This window comes from Narcine bancroftii, chromosome 7, assembly GCF_036971445.1.
Source record: "Narcine bancroftii isolate sNarBan1 chromosome 7, sNarBan1.hap1, whole genome shotgun sequence".
NCBI classification, from domain to species: Eukaryota; Metazoa; Chordata; class Chondrichthyes; order Torpediniformes; family Narcinidae; genus Narcine; species Narcine bancroftii.
This window is the reverse complement of record NC_091475.1, coordinates 136581144-136593142: the sequence shown is the minus strand read 5'-3', so window position 1 is coordinate 136593142 and position 11999 is coordinate 136581144.

Below are 11999 nucleotides of genomic sequence, written 5' to 3'. Positions count from 1 at the left end.
CGTGTTGTAATGTGTGTGTAAATTTAAGAAAAGTCCTATGGTTCACAATTCAATATAACTTCTCAATTTTCCAAGTTCTCTGGTTGCAGGCAATTCTATTACAGGAAAATTAATGACACTGACAAGCTTCCTCAGCTGGCCCTCAGAGGTACCCAACCTATTGTGATGTCACAGCATCAACAAGCTGGCCCTCAGCTCAATATCTGGCTGATGAAACTTGCCCCATCAGGGTTTTCCAGATGATAACCTCTTTCTTTCGGCTATGACAGAGTTCCTTTCTGTTCCATTTATTCCAAGAGAAACATCAGACAGATAGCACTTCCAGCCATCCATCATTCTGGAGTTTTCTGTTTCAGTTACAAACAGCTTCTCCTGCTTGTTTCAGCTGTCTGTTCTCTCTCTCTCTCTCTCTCTCTCTCTCTCTCTCTCTCTCTCTCTCTCTCTCTCTCTCTCTCTCCCATTCTTGGTCAAGCTGTTGTCTTTAGGTAAACAAAATCCAGGTGTGACCTTTGAGTGAGCACTTTGCCGAAAGATCAAAAGTCTCAAAAAAATGTTTTACACAGCCAACCTGACTGCAGTCCAAGACAGTGGTCTATTCATTCCATGACATAATTTCAATTAGCACCTACTTGTGAAATGCACATAGCATTCTCCATAGTTTCTGTAAAGTCATTGAATATGAATTCTTCAATATTTCAAATAAGATCTGTTTTAAGCTGTGCATATGTATGTAACTTACTCTAAATTTACCAATTTATCTCCCAAATATTCTATTACAACTGTAATTGTTATGTAAGTTTAACCTATCAAATGTGTTCCTCTTCTTGTCTTAAAGCCCGCCCTTGTTTACTTCTCATATTCCCCTCATTTTCACCGTCCCTACCCTTATTTATTCTGATCCTTATTTGGTATGATGCTTTGTCACATGTTACCGTTCTTTCGTAGATTTTTTAAAATATATCAAGTTGGCCTTGTCTGCAATCTCTTTTTTTAAACTTTATTTAAGATTTTATAACATGAAGGATTACATTTAAAAAGAATAAAAGTAAGATAATAAAAATACAGTACCACATCAGTAAACTAAATAAACTAACCCCCCCAATAATTATTACACAACATTAATAACCTAACTTAGAATTAGTCTAACCCCCCCCAAATAAAGAGTGAAGAGTTAATAAAGTGAACAATATTATATATAAGAAAAAAACCCACTTACAAAAAAAAGATAAAACATAACAAGTAAAGATACTAACAAAAAAAAGTTATCAATACTAAAATATCACACTTAAAAACATATTTAAAACAAACTTAAATGCATATATTTAACAAACGGAGTCCACTTTAACCTATAAAAAGACATCCTATCCTGAATTGAAAAAGATATCCTTTCCATGGTCAAACAGGATTTCATCTCCAAATGCCACCTATCTAAAGTTAATATATTTCTATCTTTCCAAGTAAGTGCTATACATTTCTTGGCCACAGCTAAAGCTAAATAGATAAAAGAAATCTGATAATCCTTTAAACCTAAATCAATTAGTGATTGCATATTCCCTAATAAAAATATATCAGGATCTAATACAAGACAGATGTTATTAATTATAGATTGAATACCTTTCCAAACCTGTTGCAATCGATCACAAAGCCAGACAGTGTGCAAAAAAGTATTAGCCATCTGATCACAACGAAAACAGCAATCTGACTTACTAAGGCCAAACTTTTTTTAATTTCTCCGGTGTTAAATATAACTGATGTATAAAATTATAATTAACCATCGCTAATCTAACATCAATCAATTTCCGAATACTATTCTGGCAAATTTCCATCCAGGCTTCTTCAGCTATTGTAAAATCAAAATCTTTTTCCCATTTCAACTTATCTTTATCCCAATCTTTTTTTACTTTCAGTTTCTTGTAAAATACAATACAAATCAGATATACATCCCTTTTTTGGTATTGAAAGTACATATTCCTCAATATTAGAATCAGGCAGTAAGATCATATGACGACCACATATCTGTTTTACAAAAGATCTTAATTGATAATACACAAATATAGAATTTGCACTAATGCCAAATTTCCTTTGTAATTCATCAAAGGAACAAAAACATCCCTCAGAAAAACAATCAGATAAGATTTTTATTCCCTTCCTTTCCCATTGCTTCAAGGTGATATTGAAGACTGTAAAAGGAACAAGTTGATTATTATATAATGGCAATCGTCCAGACCATTTATTTTTAAGCCCCAATTTGTTAAGTTTACTTGTCCATAGATTCAATAAATGCTTCAATATTGGTACATCATAAGTTTGTAATAAATTTTTATTCCATCGAAACAAAAACTGATGAGGAAATTTTTCTAAAATAACCGCCATTTCTTCCTTTGCCCAACTGGGCGGATCATCCATATTCATTAATGCACTAAGAAATTTAAATTGAACTGCTTCATAATAATGCTGAAAATTCGGTAATCTTAAACCTCCAAATTGGAAATCCCACATCAACTTTCTCATCGCTACCCTCGGAAATTTTCCCTTCCATAAGAAGTCTCTAATTGCTTTATATAAGTCCTTAAAAAAACTTTTGTTTAAAAAATAAAGAAGTGATTGAAACAAATATTGTATTCGAGGAAAGATATTCATTTTTATGATATTAATCCTCCTTAATAAACCCAAAGGTAAATCCTTCCACCTAATCAGATCTAATTTAATCCTTTTTATTAAAGGAAGATAACTAATTGAATATAAATCTTGAAATTCCGTATTAACATTAATTCCTAAAGGGCTGGTCGGGCACGTGTATTTCAAACAACGCCCGCTGTGAGCGCTGTTACTGAGAGTTTGACAGCTGAATCAGCTGGGACGCCACCAGCTGGAGAGTTAAAAAGCCGACCTCCGATTGATATAGCGGTGGCGCTGCGAAATGCACCACCAGTTATGATGGTTTCCCCAGATTTAGATATAATGAAGGCTTTTGATGAGATATGGCTTAAAGATAACCCTGACTATCAGCCTCCTGATATTGCTGAGGGGGCTGTGGCAGGAGTTTCTACACGGAGCCATAGTGCAAGAAAGGCTGCTAAACCAAGGGAAGGGACAGAAGATCCTTTGGTCTCTCAGAAACAGCAGGATGCTACTATGTCTGAATCTACCTTTGCTGATATGCTTATCAAGAATCTTGAATTTAAGTTATATTCTTCAATGAAACAGCTTGGTAATTCTATGACCCAGGTCTATTCCAAGCTTATTACATTGCTGGATATTAATACTCAACAGATGGCTGACTATGGAGCTTTTAAACTTGAAACTAATGAAAGACTTGATATGTGTGATCAAGGTTTAGTTGACGTACAAGATCAATTGCAAGATGTAAACAAAACAATTGAAACATTACAGATTCAGAACAAAAATTTAGCAAAAAAGGTTGATTATTTGGAGAATCAATCTAGACGGAAAAACGTAAAAATTGTTGGTTTGCCAGAAGACATAGAAGGGCCAGATCCAAGAAATTTTTTTACCGAATGGATTCTACGAGTGTTAGGGCAAGACAAGTTCCCTGAAGGTTTAATATTGGAACGTGCTCATAGAGCTTTAAGAAGGAAACCTTTTATAGGACAGAATCCGAGACCTGTTCTGGTCCGTTGTTTAAACTATTGTGATAGAGAGACAATTTTATGTGTGGCTATTAGAAATGCTCAGCAAAATAGATCTCCTTTGATGGTCCAGAATAATCGTGTTTTTTTTAAATCCAGATTTGAGTCAAGAAATTATGTTTCAACGACGTGAATTTAATTCTGTGAAAGAGTTGTTGTGGAAAAAAGGATACAAGGCAACTTTTAGGTACCCTGCGATATTGAAGATTTTTCAGGATGGATATCAGCCAAAGTTTTTTGATAATCCTAAAGAAGCTATGGACTTTGCTCAATCTTTACCGATTACGCAATTTCAAGAACGACGTAGTCCTCCACAGTCTCCAAAGAGAGTGGAGATACAAGATGCGAATCAGATTTCAAGAAGAAATGGAAGCAATTGTGGTCGAAGTGGCAAAGTTGATTAAAAAAAAACAAATCTTTTACTTTTTTTTTCAAGAAGATTTCAGATAATGATGGTAGTTTAATATAAAATGGGAGTTGGGGGAGGGAACTGGGTGGGCATTATTTTCCAGAAGTCATCACCAACGTGTGAGTTATCTCACACCCAGTATTTTGTGGGAGTTACTGCATTGTGCGGTTTAAACAGGAGGAGGTAGTTGACCTCTTGCCTGTTTTTTTTCCTTAATTTTTGGGTTAAGGAGTGAAGTTTTTTTTAATTACTTTATTTAAAATAAATATTTTTTTTTTCTTTTCTCTTTTTTTTTGTTTTTGATTGTAGTTTTAAGAGGGAATAAGGAGAGGGTTTTTTTCTTTTTTTCTCTTTTTTTTGGGGGGTTTCTTTTTTTTCTTTCTCTTTTTTTTTCTTTCTTCTTTTTTTTGTTGTTGAGTTGTTGTAAGGAATGTCTAAATTGAAGTTTGCTTCTTTTAATGTCCAGGGTTTAAATAATCCTATTAAGTGTAAGAAAGTACTTGCTTACTTAAAAGATTTTTCTTTTTATTATTCGCACCATAATTCTTTTTCTAGAATTGATTATTTTTTAATTTCAACACATTTGCAGGATAGGGTTATATCGGTGGATTATAAGGTAAGACTAGTTTCGGACCATTATTTATTATTACTAGAATATCAGAGTTCACAAGATGTGAGCTCCAAGATGGAGATTTAATACTATGTAATTACAAAAACCAGAATTTATTAGTTATTTAAAACAACAAGTTGAAGTTTTTATTAGTAATAATATTAATTCTGTTTCTAGTCATTTTGTTTTATGGGATGCAATGAAAGCTTTTTTACAAGGTCAAATGATCAGTTATGCTTCTAAAGTAAAGAGAGAGAGAATTAAAGAGATTGAAGAGTTAGAGAAAAAAGATAACTGCTACTGAAAAAGAATTTCAAAAAAAAAATGCTACTGAAATGCAAAAGAATCGGTTAACTAATTTAAAATTTAAATATAATGAATTACAAATTTATTGGTTTGAATGTTTAATGAACCGAACTAAACATAAGTTTTATGAATGGGGTGAGAAAGCTCATAAAGGTTTGTCAGGGCAGTTAAAAAAGGAACAATTATCTAGGATTATACCAGCAATTAGAAAGAAATTGGGTATTACTTTTAGCCAAAAGGAAATTAATGAGAAATTTTAAAATTTCTATATAAAATTATATACCTCGGAATGTAAAGATGTAACTGAAGATGTTATAGATTCTTTTTTGAAAAATATTAAATTGCCACAATTGAATCAAGAAGACAGACAAGAGTTAGATAAATCCTTTACAGAAAATGAAATAGAAATGGCGATAAGAGATATGCCAAATGGAAAGGCACCTGGTGAAGATGGGTTTTCTATAGAGTTTTATAAAACTTTTTATGCTGATATATCTCCTATTTTTAAGGATGTATTACAACAAATTTATAATACTTTTCAATTACCTGAGTCTTGCTCTAATGCAATAATTACAGTTATACCAAAAAAAGATAAAGTCCTTTACAGGTTTCTTCTTATAGACCAATATCGCTGTTAAATGTAGATTATAAAATTGTAGCTAAAGTTATGGCTAATCGATTAGCTCAATATTTGCCTAAAATAATATATAGTGACCAAACTGGATTTATAAAAAATAGATATGCATCAGAAAACATTTTGCGTTTAATAACTTTGATAAACAAATCTAAATCTCAGATGAATTATCCAATAGTGGTTTCACTAGATGCAGAGAAGGCTTTTGATTGAGTGGAATGGAAGTTTTTGTTTAAAGTACTTGAGAAATTTTGTTTTGGTTCTTCATTTATTGGATTGATAAAGGCTTTATATAATAGTCCGAAGGCTAGAATTGCTGTCAATAGGCGGATTTCAGAATCTTTTAATTTAACAAGGTCTACTAGACAAGGATGCCTATTGTTGCCTGCTTTATTCGCTATAGTTATTGAACCTTTGGCGCAATTAATACGCCAAAACGAAAATGTTAAAGGTATGAGAGTTTTGAATGAGGAATATAAGATTAATTTATTTGCTGATGATGTTTTATTATATTTGGTGGATCCGGGTATTTCTTTACCAGCAATTCAAGAATGTTTAGAAAAATATGGTCAATTATCTGGTTATAAAATAAATTGGGCCAAAAGTGAAATTCTATCAATTTGTAAAGATGATTATTCAATATATAAAAATATTACCAATTTGAAGTGGACTTGTCTGCAATCTCTTGCAGGAACTGTCCTTCCTTTGTATTCTGGCTGAAACAGCTCTTTGGATAATTCTCACAATTCCCCCTTTTTTTTAATTTATCCTGCTGTTTCTGTGTCATTGGACTTAGTACCATAAAATGCCTACAATTTGGATAACATCCAACCACTAGTCTCTTCCATGTTCTCAAGGCCTTCGCAGTCAAGTAGATACAGATTATCCCGTGTTGTCCCATCTTCTTAAGGGCATTTGTTTCATAATTGCAGTTTCAATAAGCCACTGTGTAATCCTGAACACATGGTATAATACAGGTACACGATCCTTTATTGGGACATCTAAAATCTGAAAAGCTCCAAAATCTGGCAAGTGGGGAGAGAGGCAGCAGTGCAAGTTGGGCGGGCAAGAGACCAGCAGTGCGAGTCAGATGGCCAGGAGACGAGCAGCGCAAGTCGGGCGGGCGAGGGAGGAGACTGGCATTGCGAGTCGGGCGGCCGAGAGACCAGCAACAAGAGTTGGGCAGGCGAGAATCCAGCAGCACGAGTTGGGCAGCCAGGAGACCGGCAGCGCGAGTCGGGCGGATGAGGGGGGAGACTGGCAGTGCGAGTCGGTGGCTGAGGGACCGGCAACACGAGTCAGGTGGGTGAGTGGGGAGACCAGCAGCGTGTTGAGCAGGCGAGGGGAGGAGACTGGCAATGCGAGTCGGATGGGCGATGGGTGGAGACCAGCAGCATGAGTCAGGTGGGCAAGAGGGGAGACAGGCAGCATGTGTCAGGCGGGTGGGTGGCCAGCAGCGCAGTTGGACGGGCGAGGAGGTGAGGGAAACAGCAGGGTGACTGGAAGGGGTGGAGATGGATACGGCAGCACAATTTGGGTGGGCTTAAATCTGGCTTTCCGAAATACAAAATACAAAATTCGGAACACACAGTCCCCCAAGGGTTCGAATAAAGGATTGTGTACCAGTACAACATCCCACACCAGTCAGTACTCCTACCACCACTATCAAGGAGGTCAGTATGGAGACTATTACTCCCTTCCATTTTCCAAAGTACAACTCCAGCTGCCCAGTTGGTGAGGTGTCCACTCCTGAATTTTCAGCCAACTCCTCAGCCAGGGTGGAGAAGCCCTGCATGCTTTTGTAATAGTTCCATCTGGGGCTGTATTTTTTTGGACAAAAGTACAGCAATTTCCACCTAGCATTACACATAATCCTCCTTTCTCTGCTAACATCATGTCTAGTGCTATTCTGTTTTCCCAAGCCATGCGACTGGTGGCGTCCAATTGCTCAGTGATCCCCTTTACAGCATCACGGGTATAATTTATAAACCGCTGTTGATTGTACTAAATATAGTTTATCCAATCCATATTTTTATTAATAGTTACCCACCAAAAGAGGGTCAACTCAAACCCTACTGCTATTTTATTGCATGTCTTCAATTTGTTAGATACTTCCCTTGGCACCCCAATTGAATCAATATAAATTCGGTTATTGAAAAACGTCCAATGGAACTCCCTCTTACTTCTCTTTATCCCTCTGCCAAAGTGAAGGGTATAACCAATTGAATGATTGCACAGATGCCCTTCCAGATGAGAGGAAGACTTGGTCTAAGGATTCTGCCTCTGCAGAACCACCATAATGAGTAGTTCCCTCCCCTCTCCTCCATCACATCTCGTACCTTTGTGCATACTTGTAGCTTTACTAGGTTCTTCGTGAATTGTCTTCCTTGTCTTGAAAATCAGGCTGTGTAATTTCCTGACGCAGCTGAGAATACCAGCGGAATCTGGACTTCCTTCTTCTTCAGAGGAGGGAACATCAGGGACAGAGATTTACAGGACTGGTTACCCCAGGCCACTCTATCCTGAAACAAAGCCAACATTCACCTCATTTCTTGTCTGTTTTTATCCCAACCCAATGGAAATGGAACTACCTGTACCATCGGTCATCCAGAAAGTGCATGCATAACAATTGCTCTTGTTTAAACTCTTCACCATATATTTTACCCATTCTGCCCGGGCATTTGTATCTCCATATCCCGTCTCAATCTCAAATGTCTGTCTAAGGTCCTCTACCTCTACTATCTTTAATATTTTTGAATCATTGGGTGGAGTATAGGGTTTCATGTTGGGCATTATTGTGAAGGTTGGATTAGCCATTACACTAATGGCTAGAAGATCTATACTATTAAATTGGAAAGAGGTAAATCCTCCCACTGTTTTCCAATGGTTTACCCAAACTATACTATGTTTAAATTTAGAGAAAATTAGAAACTCTGTCTATGAATCCCCTTCTAAGTTTGAGTTAACCTGGCGACCATTTATTCAATATTTTCATTTGTGGTGAGTTGATCTGGCTCTGTTTTCTTTCTATGATTATGTATGATAATTGGGCTGTAAGATGAGATCGGAGTGATCGGCATGGTTTAGCTATATCTGTAGGGTTTTTTTTAAAGATTTTTTTAAAGTTTTTTTTAATTCAGATTTGTTTTTCTTCTTTTTTAGGTTTTTTTTTTCTCTTTTTTCATATATTGTTATTTATTATATCTTTTTTTTTAGAGATAGTTCACACCCTAAACTGATCAAAATTTTTTTTTAATGATATATTTTTATTCTGTAATATTATTGTTTAATATCTCTGTATTAATTCATTACTTACTATGTATTTTTTTATATCTCTTTGAACTGTATGTGTTTATAAATTATAATAATAATAAAAAGATTGAAAAAGAAAGGATTAGTCTTGGATCCTTTTACGATTATTCTAAAACAACACACCAAAGGGTCTTTTCCACTTATGTTTATCCCCATTCCAACTTTCTCTCCATCTACCCCTTTTAAGTAGGTTTTTTCCATTATTTCCTCAATCCATGAGGTTAGTTTAATGGTCATATAGATAGGATTACACTCTTTGTTCCTGCAGTTCATGTCAAAGTGTCCCCTCCAAATTGATATCCGACTTTTTATACAAGATCTTGTACTAGCTGCCCAGCCCTGGGTCTGGGTGCTCCAATAGGGGCAGTATCTATTAAGACACATATACTTCTCCTGAATACTATATTATCTCTGATTCTTAATCCCTCCACATTTTATTAAATTACAAGCATCAAACCATATCACCTGTGGTTTAGAACTCTCGGGGATGGTAATGGTGAACTTTACTAGCCCTGAGGGCTCAATGATGGATTCCAGTCTTTTTCCTACTGGGGTATGAATCCAACCCTTGTTCCCACTTTCCAACCCTATCCAGCATATCCACCACCATCTCATGTTTCTTTCTACTGAAGAAGGAGGGTCACTTACTTTTTACAAACTATTTAATGTCCTGAATGACAGGGTGGGAAGAATGGGGCACAAGACATGCATGTGGAGAGGTAAGCCAGGTGGAGGTGAAACTTGATGGACAGAAACAGTAGATGGCAATTGCCCAGCAAAGAGAAAGAGGCAAGAAAAATCAAGAAGGTCTCATGGAGTAGATGGTGAGAAGACAAAGGGTGCCAGTGCTCGAGCATAATAAGTGGGGAAGATAAGAATGGTAGTATAATGAGGGACCAGATGAAACCAAATGGGTGGAGATGAAGCAAATGGAAGACTTCATTTGAGGAGATATGAATGGAGGGGGATAACTATGGCTGCAGACCATCAAATTTTACATTCACTAATCATACCCTGTCCTTCTTAAATATTTTTTTCTGCAGTTCTCCAGTCTTGCAAAAATGTTCTCTCTCAAAACATCGATTATTCTTTTTCAAATGAAAGAAAAAAGACAGGAAGCCTAGCAACTCACTAATAACCATGATATGCAAGGATATCAAGACAACCTACAGCCCAGTCATCCAAGGAAATAATCTTGTTGAGAGGCAATAACCAGGAATTAACTTTTCAATGTGGAATTGCAGTTAGTACCAAATGTAAGAAGCCTTCAGGTTATACACAATTTTGACAACTAGGGTTTTTAGACTGCAGGGATGTAACAACACAATCAAAGAATTTTGCTGATGCTCTGGCAGGAATATGCAGGAATTTTGAGTCAATTCCTGCACTGCAATTTATCCTGCACGACCCTACAAATTTTTGAAGGAATGCTGCAGTATAAATCATACCAGAAAAATTAATTGACAGACATCCACTTTACTGCACGTCCAACCACCAGGACTGTTGCACTCAGGTACTTGCAGTGTTAATGACCACATGGATAGTAATTATACTAATTATTTTTCTGAAAAGTTGAAGCCTATAAACCATATCTATCGTTGACATGAGTGCACTTGATTCCATTCACCATACACTCTTCTATTAGTATGTCTCTTTGGGGGTGGGGGGGGTTCATGGATTGACATAACCCCCCCTGTCACTCTGTTGGTTCTGAGGAAGATGACATTGGAATTCTCTTGAGATATTATTTCAAACTCTAGACTTAGGGCCGTTATTTCCAACTTCTCCAGTGTGATGAAGTAACTTCTGAGCATCCTTAGCAGTTCTTTACTCAGAGATCATTCTTCTGGACTTCAGTTAGTGGAGGCCAATCATAATTTTATGTCATTGTATAATTCCTCACAACAAGAAGAGTTTTAGTTTGATAAGCCAAGATAAATAATTAAATTTTGTTTTTAATACATTAAGCCAGATTTTTCCAGAATATTATTATTGCTGTCCAAATCATTGTTTCTCAAAAACTTCCTTTCCTTAAACATTAAGGTTGTGTGACGATGAAGAAAAATTTCTCACTTTCCCTTATATGCTGCATATTGTTAAAAGCCATTTCAATTAATGACAGCTTGTAAATCATCCTGTGCTTCTTTAATGTGTACTTGCATTTCATTCAATGAATGCTGAAAATCCCAACACTCTCACTTTCTATTGTTTATCTTTTGTATTTGTTATCTCTTTTTCAGTTGATTTAATGTATACTTTTGTAGTTGACTTTTTTATTATTATGATGTACTCCTTCTGTGGCAGTAAGAATTTTGGCACATATGTACATTGTACAATGTATAGGGCAATACATTCATTATCTTCTTGTTGACACTCAATTGAAGTTAATAAGCTGGTAAAGCCAGATTGAGAGAAGATTATTGACATGTTTAATACACATGCATACAAGGTTGGAGGGTATGGATGATCTCTCCTGGAAAGACCCTGAGGTAAAATAAAGTGATTGAGGAAGGCTGTGATTTAACTGTAAAAACACCCAGAAATCTTGGAGGAGCTCAACCAGTCTTGCAGCATCCATAGGAGTTATCAGACAAATTAGGGTTTCCAAGCTACACAGGTCATGTACTTCTATGCAGGAAAGTTTCACAGATCTGTCCCAGTTGGCTTGATGAAATGCTACCTGTGGGTCTCCAGATAAGTGACTAGGCTTACAGAACATGTGGGTCATTGAGAAGAGACTACACTTCTCTGGTTGTGACTGTACAGAATATAGATATCCTGATTACTAACTTTGCAATTCTTTTTCTTCTACAAGCTGTACTTCCAGGCATAATAATTTTAGCATGGAGCTAAAATTATTTAAGTAGATTGATTAAAATAACCAAATTGTGGGTATGTAATATGCTTTGACGTAGATGAGATATTGGTCTTAATGCTTCCCATTCTAGTAATTTCTGCAGGAAGGTCATAATTAATCTGTCCTAGCAAATTAAAGCAGTTTGTGGGCCTCATATCAGGAAGCAGATGAAAACAACATCCCTGTATTGCACGAGAAGGCTGAGGGCTCTGTGTCTGTCC